A 13,880-nucleotide genomic window follows, 5' to 3' on the forward strand; every position below is an offset into this window, starting at 1 on the left:
TGGAAGAGACGCGGCCGAGAAGAATTCACTAACCACCGCGAGCAAGCTCTTCCACTGGCGGCAATGCTACCATCAGACGAGGAGGACCATACTCATACTGCTGATGCTGGCATGGAGCACTGTCTCTAGACCCCCTGAAATCTGGACCTCCCACATGCCGCACCTCCTTCACCTCCGTCTCTTCTAACCGAGTCTCCCCGGGCACATTTTGGGCGTTAAATGAGTCAACAATGCACAGCCAGCCTCCAAGAGGGCTCCAGTGATCTTCACCTCCGAGTATTCGTGTCCTTTCGTAGTCCCTCTCATACTGGATAGGGCTGACCTGTGCAACCTGCAGAAATAACGGAGCGTGGCTTTCGAGACCAGGTCATAGAAGACATCGTAACTTCCAGCTGTCCTGGAGCTCTCGCTCTAGGGGAAGCCAGCTGCCATGTCGTAAGGACATTTAAGCATCACTCTGGAGGGTCGACGTGACAAAGAAGTGAGGCCTCCTGCCAACAACGAGCATAAACGTCCAGGCATGTGAGGGAGCCATCTCAGAAACAGACCCTCCAGCCCTCCTTCCCCCGATCAAGCCTTCAGATGACACAGCCCTAGCAGACAGATTGGCTGCAACCTCTTGAGAGACCCTTCACCAGCACCCACCAGCTAAGCTGCTCCCAGACACCTGATCCACAAAAATTGTGAGTGATAGAAACCAAAATGTTTAATATTTGCTGTGTAAGTTGTGGGGTAATTTGTTACAGAGCAATAGATAACTAATGCAATATATGTAAAGACTTAGAACGCTGCCTAGCATGTGGTCAGCACTGCACTTGCCTCCAAATCCAAAGACAAAGGTCCAGGATTTGAGTCTTGCCTATCTGACTGCAGCCTACCATCCAACACCGCGCACTGTAGGGCAGGCACCAAGGGAGGCCGAAGTGACAATTTCGTGAATAGAGACTTCAAGTCTCTCTTAGGATGGCCTGTGGAAGCTGGGCAGATGGGCAGAAGCAGAAGGGGAGGGAAGCCAGGAATTGTAACGGAATCCTACAGGCCCCACGACAAATGCTTTTGACACCAACACACACATTTCTTCACGACCACCTTTTAGGGCAGAAATGTCACAAGGACCAAATGTAACTCAGCTTGTAGGAAGAATGCGGAGATTTTTCTGGTTTAAGGTGCAGGCTGTTTGGGCAGTTTTCAGTTCTCCTCCCAGGAAGCCCCAGGGCTCCTTCTGAGGCTGGGCTGCTTTTCTCATCCCCAAGGACTCAGCCTGCTTTCTTCTCTGTATTTGAGCTGCCATCATAAGCTGTTGTCTTGGGGGGTGCCCTGGAGTAGAACTCTAACCGCCCCCCCCCACACACATACTTTGCTATCTCCCAAATAGGTACCTAAGGCCCTTTAATTGTAAGATTTTTCTTGCTCATTGCTATGTGGTGAGGAAGCAAAAAATAAACACTGGAGAGTTATGGTGGAAAGAGTTTCAGGAATTTATAGCATAAAGTCATGGAGAGAATAGAGATTTAAAGACAGACCCACCTTGCCTCAAATTCTGGTAAGTCACATCATTGCTATGGCTCCAGGCAAGTGACACAGCTTCCCTGCACCTTCATTTCGTCACCTGAATAATAAAGAGGATCCTTTGCGAGGGCAATTCAGCAAAAACTATCAAAATGTAAAGGACACACGGTCTTCCCCCAGCAAGAAACTGCCCTACAGAAATACTCTTACCTGGGCTCAAAACTCAATGCACAGAGTTTCGCGGACATTGTTCATAACAAAAATTTTGCAAGTTTTCATCAATCAGGAGATAGGTAAATAAATCAAGGAGCATCCATGGATGGAATTGCCAGGCAGCTGCCAAAAAGAATGGAGGGGGGAAAGAATATCCTAACAGCTCACTTCTTTTCCTCCAGTGCTTTCCACGCCATCATGCCTTTACCCCCGGCTGCCTTCCTTGCTGCCCGTGGTCACGCCTTCTCACTGTGTATGCCTCACACCTAGCAGAGTGCTCCGAGACCACTGAATGTTCCTCAAAGAGCTGGTGGTTCGTGGAAGGACAGAGCTGGCTTGAGAGACCGTTTTCTGATCTGCCTGAAAGCAGCTCCCTTGATAGACAAGCTCGTGACAGAGGGAGAAGTGGAAGCCAGGTCCCCACTCCTCGCCCAGCCCTCGCCCAGCCCTCTCCTCCGTAACCCAGGCTCTCCCCGTGGCTCACCTTCACTTTGCTATCGCAACAGCCTTAACTAAAGTTTGGGTTTTGGTCTCTTCGCTTACAATCCATTCATGCTGCCATCAGAATAATCTTCGTAAAGCGCGGCTCTGCCCTACCCTAACTCCCTGGTGGTTACAGAGGTAAGTGCACACGCCGTAGCATGGCAGACACCTGCCACCGTCCCGATCCCACTCACGGCCTTTAAGAAGAGCCTCTGCTCCAGCCACCCTCATGCCAGCCTAAGGCTTCTATTGCCTTCGTTTACACCTTTTTCTCCACCTGTCAAGTTATCTCTTCTCTCTCCGCTTCCCTGCCGGGACCCTTTGTCCATCTTTTCATACCCGAATCATACGGATCCTCTAACACCACCTCCATGAAGACTTCCCAGATCACGGCCTCTCAGGCCATTCCTTCCACCCACCCTGCTGCCTCAGAAATCCCAGGGCACCATTTATGAAGCTGATGCCCCCACCAGGCAAGGCGAGTAGCAACAACCATGGCGGATTCTCCCCAAGAGCCCTGCCCTGGGCCCCCTGGCATTTCACAGGCTGCAGATGCTCAGTGACTACTTGAGAACACGGTTAATGAGTAAACCAGAGCAAAGGGTTACTATGAGAATAATTTCCGAGTGGATGAAAGCGTAAATGAATGAATGGTCCTGAACTCACGAAGGAAGGATTGTAACTGAGTCTCATGATCACTGGTCTTTTTTTCCCAGACTCTTGAAAGCCAGCAGTGCGATGATCCCCCTCTTGGTAATAAAAGTCCAGATACGAGCTACAGATATCATTTCCTCAGGATCCCATTAGGGAAAAAGTATCAAAAGCAACTGTAGAAAAGGAAATACGTCCAGCCAAAAATATGAAAATGTGGTCAACCTCACAATTTTAAAAAATATAATTTAAAACAAGACCATTTTTTCACATTAAATGTATAATGCTTAATGGACAGAGACGAGGGAATAGTCTCAGATACTGTTGGTGGAAATGTACCGTATCTAACATTTATGGAGGTCAATCTGGAAATAGACATCAAAACTTTTAGCTTTTAAATATGTCTACCCTTTGACCCGGCAACTCCAATTTACGAATTAATCCCAAAGAAATAATTGAGCAAAGAAGACAAAGACTTTACGAGAATTTTTATTTCAATATTGTTTGTAAGAATGATAAAGAAGAAATGATATAGAAGTCTGTAATAATCTAGTTAAATGAATTATGCTTCATTCCTACAATGAAACAATCAAATTTTGTACAGTTGTTAAGCAGAATATCATTCCGTATAGACAGAACATGATACTCTCATATCATAAAATGGTAAAAGCAGAATGATATCTTTTTATTGACATATATGTATATATGATATTTATTTGTAACCAGAAGAATTATGGAAACCTACACACCAAAGGCTAAGATTGTGAGAACTGTTGCTTTTAATTTTACTCACTCTTGTAGTTTTTGAAAAGTAATCGTTGATAATTTTTATAATCAGAAAAACATTTGGAGAGCCCAAAAGACAGCGAGAGGCAGCCCAGCCTGGGTCCCTCCAGCCGTGGCTCTGCTTCTGCTGCTCCTGGCCTCTGCTCCATCTGCCCCAGACTCAGCCCCTGGGAAAGGCTGCCCCAGTCCACTTCCTGGAACAGTTACAATAATGGTGTTTTCTACAGCAATGTCGAGAGCAACTTCCAGAATAAGCTTTGGGCTCACTTCAATCCTTGCGTGAGGTAGCAGAGTGTGTGAAGGTCCCTCAGCTCTGGGAAAACTACACAGGGTGGGACCTTGGGGACAGGCTTCCTCTTGCCCAGCTTTGTTACAAGGTCACACTGCCTGTGGCTACGGCCCTTGTAACTCACTGGCTTCATCTGCAGCCCCAGAGTATGAACTAATAAGACCCAGGCAGGGTTCCAAGTCAACCAGAAGAGATGGCAGGGAAAAGAGTGTTATTTTAACCCAAAAGCTCTATGGAAAAGGACACAACATAGTAAAATAATATTTGCTAATGTTTTGTAATTGTTATACGCCAGACGCTGTATTGGCTAAGTCTTGCAGTCAGTGTTTTTGCATGAGAAGCTAATCTCTATGAACTTAGTTTTGTTCTTTCCATTTATGAAATGATGTGGTAATGCCTAGCTCTTAGGGTTGCTGCGCACATACATAGATTATGCATGTAAAATACTTAACTGTGCCTGGTGGATAATAAGTGATCAATAACTAGTCACGGTTATACTATTCTTGTTACAGTGACACTTTGATATGCAGAAGGTGATCAGCCTTCTTTACCTGGTCTCTCATTGGCCAGCTGGTCCATTCCAATGGGGACAGTGGCTGGCACCACTGGGCCCTCCCTCAACAAGCAAAGGACCCTTGACAAGTACAGATAGGCACTAGCTATGAATGTCCAGGAGGAGCTCAAGATCCAGGCTAACTGAGGCTGTCTCTGAAAGGAAGTAGGAGAGCAGCAAGTGAGGGATGCCAATGCTGCGAAGCTAAGCATTATGGGTTGAACCGTGTCCCCCCCAAAAAAGTTAGGTCCTAACCCCAGCACCTGGAATGTGACCCTATTTGGAAAAAAGATCTTTGTAGATGATCAAGTTAAGATGAAGTCATCAGGGTGAACTCAACTCCAATACAACTCAGGCCTTTATAAAAAGGGGGAATTAGACAGACACACATGCAGAGAGGTCATGTGAAGATGGGGGAGAGATCAGGGTGGTGCATCTACAAGGCAAGGAACACCGAAGATGGCCGGCAACCACCAGAAGCTAGGAGAGAGGCAGGGAACAGACTGTCCCTCACGGCCCTCAGAGGCACCAACCTTCCTGACCCCTTGATCTTGGACTTTCAACCTCCAGATCTGTGAAGCAATAAACTTCTGTTTTTAAGTTACCTGTTTGTGGTACTTTATATGGCAGCTCTAACAAACTGATACAGTGGGGTACATACGGTGAGAGAGGACCGACCTCTGTCACTTGCCAGCTATGTGACCTTTGACAAGTTACTTACTCTCACTGAGACTAGTCCTTTTATCTGTGAAACTGGGTTAACCCTAGTGATTACCTCATGAGGCTGAGTGAGATATTGCATGGAATACTCCAGTCTCTGACACATAAGTGCTCAGGAAATATAACGAAATTGCTATAGGAAGGGCCCCCGAAATTCACTTTAAGTTGCTTCTTCACTATTTGTTTTTCCTTCCCTTTGAAATTCTAAACTCCTCATGGGCAGGAAATGAGTCATTATATGAACTCCCCAGTGACCTCGGGACAGTTCTCTGAATTTCATAAATGCTTAACAAATACTTCTTACTCAATAAGGTACATTCTATATCAGGATTGTATCAGAGTAAGTTCAAGAGTAGATCTCCTTGATGTCTTTGTATCCTCAGTCCTGGATGCCACACTGAAGACACTCAATAAATATTGATAGATTAGAAAGAAAGAATGGATGAATGAACTTTATGGGGTACATGATGTGGCCTGTGGTATAATTGAATCTATGCTGATGTGTGATGTTTGATCGAGAAACAATTTTAGCCAGTACTTGCTATGATCTCAGCACCATCATAGACTGGAAAAATACAAAATGATAAACTAAAGATTGTTGAATACTTACCATGTCCAATCCTGAGCGTCATGCAGATTATTTCTTGCATTCCTCATAACGTTATGGAGTAACTGCAACTCTTATCTTTATCTTGCCAGTGTGGAAATTGAGACTCAGAGAGATGAAAAACCTTGCTCCAAAGTCCCAGCAAGGAAAGGGCAGCCAGAATTTAAACTCTGGACATCTGATTCCAGGCTGCATATACTCGATCATTACAGCTCATCCGCTTCTTCTTACTAAGGAAGTGGAGCCCTGTCAAGGTTCTTACCATCTAGTTCCAGACTTACTGTTAGGCCTCGCAGGGACCTCGAAAAGCATCCAATCAATACTCTTTAATTAATGAAACTGAGGACGAGAGAAGGCAAGTGACTAATCTTAGATGAGAAAGTGACTCAACTGGGACTTGAAGCCAGGTCTCCTGACCCCCAGACTGGTGTGCCTTAATGGGAGTGAGGACTTGGGCTGGAGCTGGTCATTCACCTAGGTCCCTACCTCTCCATCCCACACGTGGGCAGGAAAAGTCAGGGAAGTGTGAAACGCTGGCTGGCAACCTCCTGCTTCTGTCCTTGGAGACTTGGGCCAGGAAGGAATCCTTCTGAACGGCCCTGCACCTCTGTCCTTCCCCCCTCTGGAGCTGGACTCCCTTCGTTCCCACCTCCTTTGAGTTTCAATCTTGCCAGTCTGGGCCAGAGGCAAATGGCATCCATGAGCACAGACCCAGGCTTTATTCTGGGTCATACGCTGCTCGTTCTAACTTGGGACATGGATGTTATAGTCCGCGGACTGTAATGATGCAGAGAATCGTGGAGCATCTAACCCTGTCTCTAAAGGAGACAAAAATGATCCTCCTTGACTTAGTTATAGCCAGAGGAAGCTGGAGCCAATTCCATACAGTGCAGATGGCTCCTTTCAGAGCAGGGAAAGGACACTGACGAGCCCTTGTCATATTTCACGATGTGGGGTGCATTGAGCCTGACTTCTCCTCTTGCCTCTGCCCTTTTCCTGGGTGGCCTTGTCTTCCCACTGTAATCCCAGAGTTATGGCTCTGGGTCAGGGGCTGGAGGTGGGCCTGGAGGGTCTGGGCGCCGTAACCTGGAACCTGATTCCCATGAATGTTCTTCCGAAGGCCTGGGGTCTTCACAGAACTCTCTAGAAATAGCAATGGTGTCTTTGGAGCTCAAACAGTCCCTGAGTTGTCAGACAGCTGTTAGCATCTGGGCTTAGTGCTGAGGGAAACACTTTCCAAGAGCAACTGCTGTTTATGTGAGCTTTTGTGGGTCACAACATCACCTAGTTATTTTCCACTTAGTCAACAGGCGGTGCAGGTCTGACTGGTGGATGTGGTTCATTGCGTTCAACTGGATCAGAAAGCGTTCGCACTGAAATGGATCCGGGGCACAAATGGCTGAGTTGTTGACACACTTACTTCTGTTTCACATATGGGGCTTCCGCACACATAAATGCTTTCGGAAAGAGAGGTCAGATATCTGAAAGCTAATAATACGAATGCTTATCAGTTGGTACTCTAGTTCAACCTCCTCATTACAAAAGGAAACTGAGGCCTAGAGAGAGAAAGTGACTTGTTCAAAATCACATAGCTATTGTCAGTAGCAACAACAGAACCAAGAGAACCCAGAGATCCTGGATCCAAGTGAAAACGGGTACAACCTATTTACTGGTGCCTGAAATTTCACCATTAGGAATTTTTTTCATACTATTTAATAGTCTCATATTGGTATACAGGTAGTAAATGAATATATTTTTATTATAAAATTTTTTGAAAACCAACCGTATAAAGTCTTCGAAAGTTCTATTTTGTACCTCCTTATCCTCTCCCCAATACCGGCCCATTCCCCAGGGGTATCCAATGTTAAAAAAATGGGTGTGTCAAATCCTTCCAGGCCTTTTCAATATATTTACATACGTGATCGGGTTTTTAAATATATACTTAGATATTCTAACATATACTGTAAATATGAGTATATATTTAAAAAACAATTTCTATATCATCTCATAAATATAAGATCATATCATACTGTTTTGAGACTTCCCCCGTTCACTTACCCTTGCATCTTGGAGCTCTTTCCATGTTGGTCCTTCTAGAAGCTTGGCATTTTATCATTGGCTTCATCGTATTTCCTTGTATGAATGTACTTCGATATATATATTTAGCCATTTCTCTATTTTTGGACTTTCAGGTTGTTTCTCATCTTTTTCTATTGCAGTTATAGCTGCAGTGAACTTTCTTATATATAAGTCTCTTGGATATGAGCCCGTGTTTCTGCGGAAGAGATATCTAGAACCGAAAAACGTGAGATCATTTGTCTAGAGAAGGTCTCATTTTAACTCATAATGAGTCACCTATTATTTTCCAGAGTTTTCTCTTCTGAATCTTCTATGAGGGCCTTCAACCGCTGTAAATTTTCACCCAGAATCATCACAGCAACCCTGTGAAAACCAAGTATGGTCCCTATTTTACAAAATAAGATCGAAGCCAGGATTTACTAGCTAAGTCCAGAACACAGGTCTTGTCATCATGCCAAACTTGCCCCTTTGGGGGATGTCCTCTCAGCCTGGGTCAATCCCAGTTTTCACACTTAAAGATGGGAATGGAGACAATATCTACTTCTGGCATTGTCGTAAGTACTCCGTGAGAGAACGCTGGTAAAGCATTATTATCAGTAAATATGTTTTCCGCCTTTCCCTAGCAGCCAAGGGGATTTTATCCTATTTGCTTCCTGTGATTTGCATGACAAAACCAATAGGCTTATATTTTTCATATCCGAATATACAGATATATAATAATATTGAATAGGCTTTTTCAGACCCACGAGTTTGATATGCCCACTTATCCTTACCCCGGCGCCTCTCAGCATTCACAGATTGCCAAGTGTGACCCCAAGTCAAGAGAGGGCCCTGGCCCACTGCGTCCTCCTTCGGCATCTGCTCCTAGCAGAGAAAGAACTGCCCATTTCCAGCTGCAAGGTTAAAATGGAAACCAGTTAAAGCGCAAACGAAGGGCTCAATTTCCTAGTAGTGCAGCTGTCTAGCGCCTTGAGCTATTTTTAAACCCCTTTTCAGAAACTCCAGTGCTTGCAATGGATCTCTTTTCTTAACTGCCAAGAGATAATGTTTAAAAGGGATAGCATGAGAATATTCCACGGCACTCATAAAAATGACTGAAATAGACAGTGCGTAAGACAGCTTTTGTCTGGCGCAGTGGAGGAGAGAGAGATGAGGTCTTTCAGACCCCAGGGCAGCCGTGCTGCTGGATTGCTGCTGAAAACTATGGCTTCGTGTCTTAAATGTGCACTGTGACCAGAAAAGGCAAGGAAACCAAACAGTCATTGTAGGGAACATCAGAGACCCGACCTTTACATCAGTCATCAATTCCTGGAAACAGGAGACCCCGAAATAACCCCCAAAGAATCCCCCTCAACTTGAGTGCTGCCTTATCTGGTAAACCTGTACAAGCTACCTACAATTAGATTCGTTTTCTGCCCCCTTACTCCTGAATTTTCCCCCACTTCATTTGGTGGAACCACCAGCTAGGCAGTCATTCCTATTAAAATTCAGGAATCATCCTCAACTCTGCTTTTCTTCGCTTCCTACATCCAATAAAGTCTTACTTATTCTGTCTCCTAAGTAGTTCTGGAGACTTATTCCCTTTCTATCCCCACAACCACTGCCCTGAGTCAAGCCTTCATCATCTCTCATCTGGATTTTCAAGAGCCTCTCAACTAGTTTCTCTGACACTATTTTTGTCCCTCTTCACTAATCGACACTAGGATTATTATTATTATTTTTAATCTCAAATTTCATAATGTCACCTCTTCCTTAGAATCCTCCAGTGTTTAATTGACCTCAGAAGACAGTCCATACTCTTTAGCAGGGCACACAAGGCCCATCCTCCCTCAGCCCTGCTATAATCTACCTCTCGCATTATGCTCCAGCAACATCGAGTTACCTGTCATTTTCAAAACACTATTATTTATTCCCCCATGCCTTTGTGTATGCCATCTTCCCTCCCTGGAATGTCATTCATACCTATTTTTTAGCAGGTAATGTTTTATTGACTTTTGAGGTGAATATAACAAAGTAGACAAGTTCTAAATTTAGAACTCGATGCATTTTTACAGAATTAACATATTCAAGTAATGATTATACAAATCAAGGATTCGAATATCATCGGAACTCCAGAAGCTTCCTTCCTACCCTCTCCCAGAGGTAATCCCTGAAAGGTAATCAATATTCATTCCAGATTGATTTGTTTTGCCCGATTTTGAACTTTATTTAAATGGAATGATACAGTATATGCTTTTTTAAAACATCTGGTTTCTTTCATTTAATATTATTTTGTGGGCTTCGCCCATGTTGATTCATGTGGCAGCAGTGTGTTCTTTTTTATTGTCTTATAACCTTCCATTGTATAAATATACCACAATTTATTTATTCAGTCTGTGGCTAATGTTGATGGAAATATGAGTGGTTTCCAGGTTTTAGCTATTACAAAAGTGTTGCTATAAACATTCTTTTACATTTTGGGGGGTGGTGAAATTATATATGCATTTCTGCTGGGTAGAATTGCTGGACTGTATGATATACATATATTTAGCTTTAATAGATATTGCCAACCAGTTTTCCAAAATGGTTGTGCCACTCTACATGGCCACTAGCAATAGATGAGAGTTCTTGTGGTTCCATATGCTTGTCCACTCTTAGGATTGTCAGTTTTTAACTTTTGTTCATTTTGCCAGATTTTTAAACTATGGCTAACAATTTCAGTTTTTGAATTGTAGTGTTTAGACAATTTACACTTAATGTAATTATTGATATATTGGGTTTAAGTCAACCATCTTGTTATTCACATTCCATTTATTGCATCTGCTTTTTGTTCCCTTTTTCCTCTTTTTCTTGCCTTCTTTTAGATTATCGAGTATATTTAAGTGTTTGCTTTGGATTTTATATTATGTATCTTTGACTCAACACGTTCTATCTTTAAATAGTGTTATAAAACTTCATGTATAATGTAAGGAGGTTAAAAGAATACACTTCCATTTCTCTCTGGGTTTTTTTTTTTTTTGCATGTGCTTTTATGATTGTCATACTGATGCTTCCACATGTATTATAAAGTCTGTATTTTTTGTCTTAAAGAGACAATTATCTTTTTTATTAAAAATAAAAATTTATATTTACTCACATATTTATCATTTCTAAAGCTCTTTATTGCTTTGTATAACAAGTTTACAAATGATGCCACTCAATAAATGTTTGCTGAGTATATGAATGATCGCTTTCTAAATAAATGAATAAAGGCCCATAGCCTCTTTGAGACTCCATTTCTTCATCCGTAAAATGTATACAATAATATCTTTTGGCAGCTGTCATAAAATTGCTATGAAGATCTCATGGGATAATGGACTACTAGAAGTGGGTTAATACCCTGGAAAGTCGTTCTGCCTGTATATCTTCAAATATTTATTTGCCCTATTTTCTCCTTTTTTCTTATAAGACTTCGATTGCTTGAATTTTAGATCTTTTCACCATATTTTATGTATGTATATTTCTCCGTTTTCGTAGTTTACATAGTTTTTCTTCTGTGCTTACATCTGGATATTTCCTACTGTCGTCTCTCCAAGTTTACTAATCCTCTCTTCTATCATATCAAATTTGCTATTAATTTTTGCTATTAAGTTCTTAATTTTAAGTATCGAACTATTTAGTTCTAGATTTTCTATTTGATTTTTTGAATAGATCCAATTCTCCACCTCACCATCACTCTCTTGAAAAAATTAATCGCAGTCATTTTAAAGACTGTATTTGTTAACCTCCAAGTCTGAATTACCTGTGGGTCCATTTCTTTTGTCTGATTTTTTCTTCTTTTGCATTATGATCTTTTGGTTCTCCTTTATTGGAATATCTGGTAAAATTTTTATTAAAAACCAGACATTTTCTTGAAAAATTATAGAAAATCTGGACGATGTTATATTTCTCCAGAGGGGCTTCTTGGATGCAGTTAATATAGGAACAGTTCCCTCAGTCCAATCAGAAATTGAGATGGTTTGAGTGTGAGTTTGTTTTTGTAAGGCCTGATCTATTCCCAGCTGCCCTTGCTCCCGGGACTTGGGCCTTCGGTGGTCCCGTTAAAAGTCTGCTCTATTTATCAGGGCCCTTCCTTTCTCGCAGAACTTGAATTCCCTCAGTACCTTGAGACTGACAAAAATTTTGCTTAGATTTTTAGACTTCTAGGTGTCATCTTCTAATTGACTTTCCTGGTAAACAGCAAACGCCTCAAGGGGAAAAGGGCTGTAGAGTATCACTCACTTCTCTATAGCTCCCTTCGATTTACAATCTTCTCTCAAGTCCTAGTTGCCTTGATTGCTCTTAATCCTTTCAAACAGCTGTTTTTGTCTTCTGCTTGATCGATCATTTGATTTGTAGTCTAGCCTTTCCAGTTATTCTTGGCAGGAGAATCGGTACATCATAAACAGCTCTAATGCAGAGGTGCCTTCCTGCCCCTTTTTGCCTGGCAAACTTGCCCTTTTAGCCTTAGATGCCATTTCATCAGAAAATCTGCTTCATATTGTTCACCTAACTCCACCCTTCTCTCTTGACTCCTTACGCCCGCTCATCTACAATCCCATAGTACATTGTATGGTTCCCATGGAGCATATCGGCCATTGTTTATAATTACCTGATTTTGTCTCTTTCTCCCTGATGAAACCATGAGTGTCTTGAAGCCAGGGACTAGAGTTTATTCATCTCAGTATCCTCCATGCCTCATACAAGGCCTAGCTTAAAACACACACACACACACACACACACACACGCGCGCGCGCACACGCACACGCACACGCACACACACGCACACGCACACGCACACACACACGCACACACATTAACACAAACTTAGTTGTTTCTCTATAGATGTTCAAAAAAGCATCGAAATGCCAGCCAGATCCACCAAATATGGGATTTTCTTGACCCTAGAAGTCACTACCGGGATTTCTAGACTCACTCTCATGGTCCTCTTCACTTTCTTAGGGGTTCTCCCAGTGATCTTAAGAACATGGCCATGAAAACTCCGGTGACGTGCCTTATGCATCCAGAACCACCACCTTAAAGAGGCAGCAGTGATTCACCCAGACACATCACTTCACCTGTTCCATCTTCGGATCCCTCATCTGTAAAGTAGCAATATTAAAATCTACCTTCTTGGGTTATGTGAGTTTTAGCTTTATCGTTAAACACAAAACTTTGAAGCTAGATTGCCTGGGTGCCAATCCTTACTAAGCTACTCACAAGCTGTGTGACTTTGGGCAAGTTAATTAACCTCCCTGTGTTGGTAAGAAATTAACATCCACAAAATTCATAGAGCAGTGCCTGGCACAGAAGAACTATTCCCCATTAGTATTCTATGAGGATCAAATGAAATACAATTTGTACCTATAAAATACAATGTTGGTTATTACCATGATGACTTAATATCATTATAATTAAACCATTTTCTCTGGAAAAGAGCAGCTTAACCCTGAGGCTTCAGTGGGTGCTATTAAATGATATATTTAACTAAAATATGAAAATTCAAACTTTCACTGTTGGCTTCTTTAATTTGCTTTAAAAACAAAAGACATTTTCAACCCTAACATTTACTTTGAATGATTCACATATGAGAACTGAGGTTTTCCCTGTAGTTCCTAAAATCTGTAAGCCAGAAACCTAGGGCATTACGTGTTTCCCCAAACACAGGCTGTGGGCAGACTGGGCCAGAGACAGCAAAGGAAATGTCTGAGAAGTGGGCAGTGCCCTCCGGTTAGTGTGGCATTCTCTGCTGAGGCTGTTGTCCCCTGGGGCTTCACACTCAGGACCAAGGCACACTCTGAGGATGTTACGGCAATGGGGACGAGAAGACTGAGTCTCTCTGGACCAGGATGTTGGCCAGGCAGCAGGGGATTTGAAAGCAAAGTTCCAGAGGAGTTAGCAGGATAGGCAAGAGCCAGGTTTCAGAACAGCTGGGTGAGGCCTGAGGTGTGCCAGAACCTGATCTCACCAGAACAAGCCACTACCTGAAGCAG

The 13,880-nt window shown here is 42.8% G+C and overlaps 1 long non-coding RNA gene across 1 annotated transcript in view; it reads left to right on the forward strand.

Moving 5' to 3' along the window:
* Nucleotides 1–12,957, forward strand: part of LOC112483563 — a 119,997-nt gene extending 107,040 nt beyond the window's left edge. The window contains exon 4 of the long non-coding RNA XR_003047664.1: nt 12,850–12,957. This is a non-coding gene — a long non-coding RNA (uncharacterized LOC112483563). The remainder of the gene's footprint in view (nt 1–12,849) is intronic.
* Nucleotides 12,958–13,880: the final 923 nt, after the last annotated feature.

Source organism: Pteropus alecto, unplaced genomic scaffold (assembly GCF_000325575.1).
Source record: "Pteropus alecto unplaced genomic scaffold, ASM32557v1 scaffold164, whole genome shotgun sequence".
NCBI lineage: Eukaryota > Metazoa > Chordata > Mammalia > Chiroptera > Pteropodidae > Pteropus > Pteropus alecto.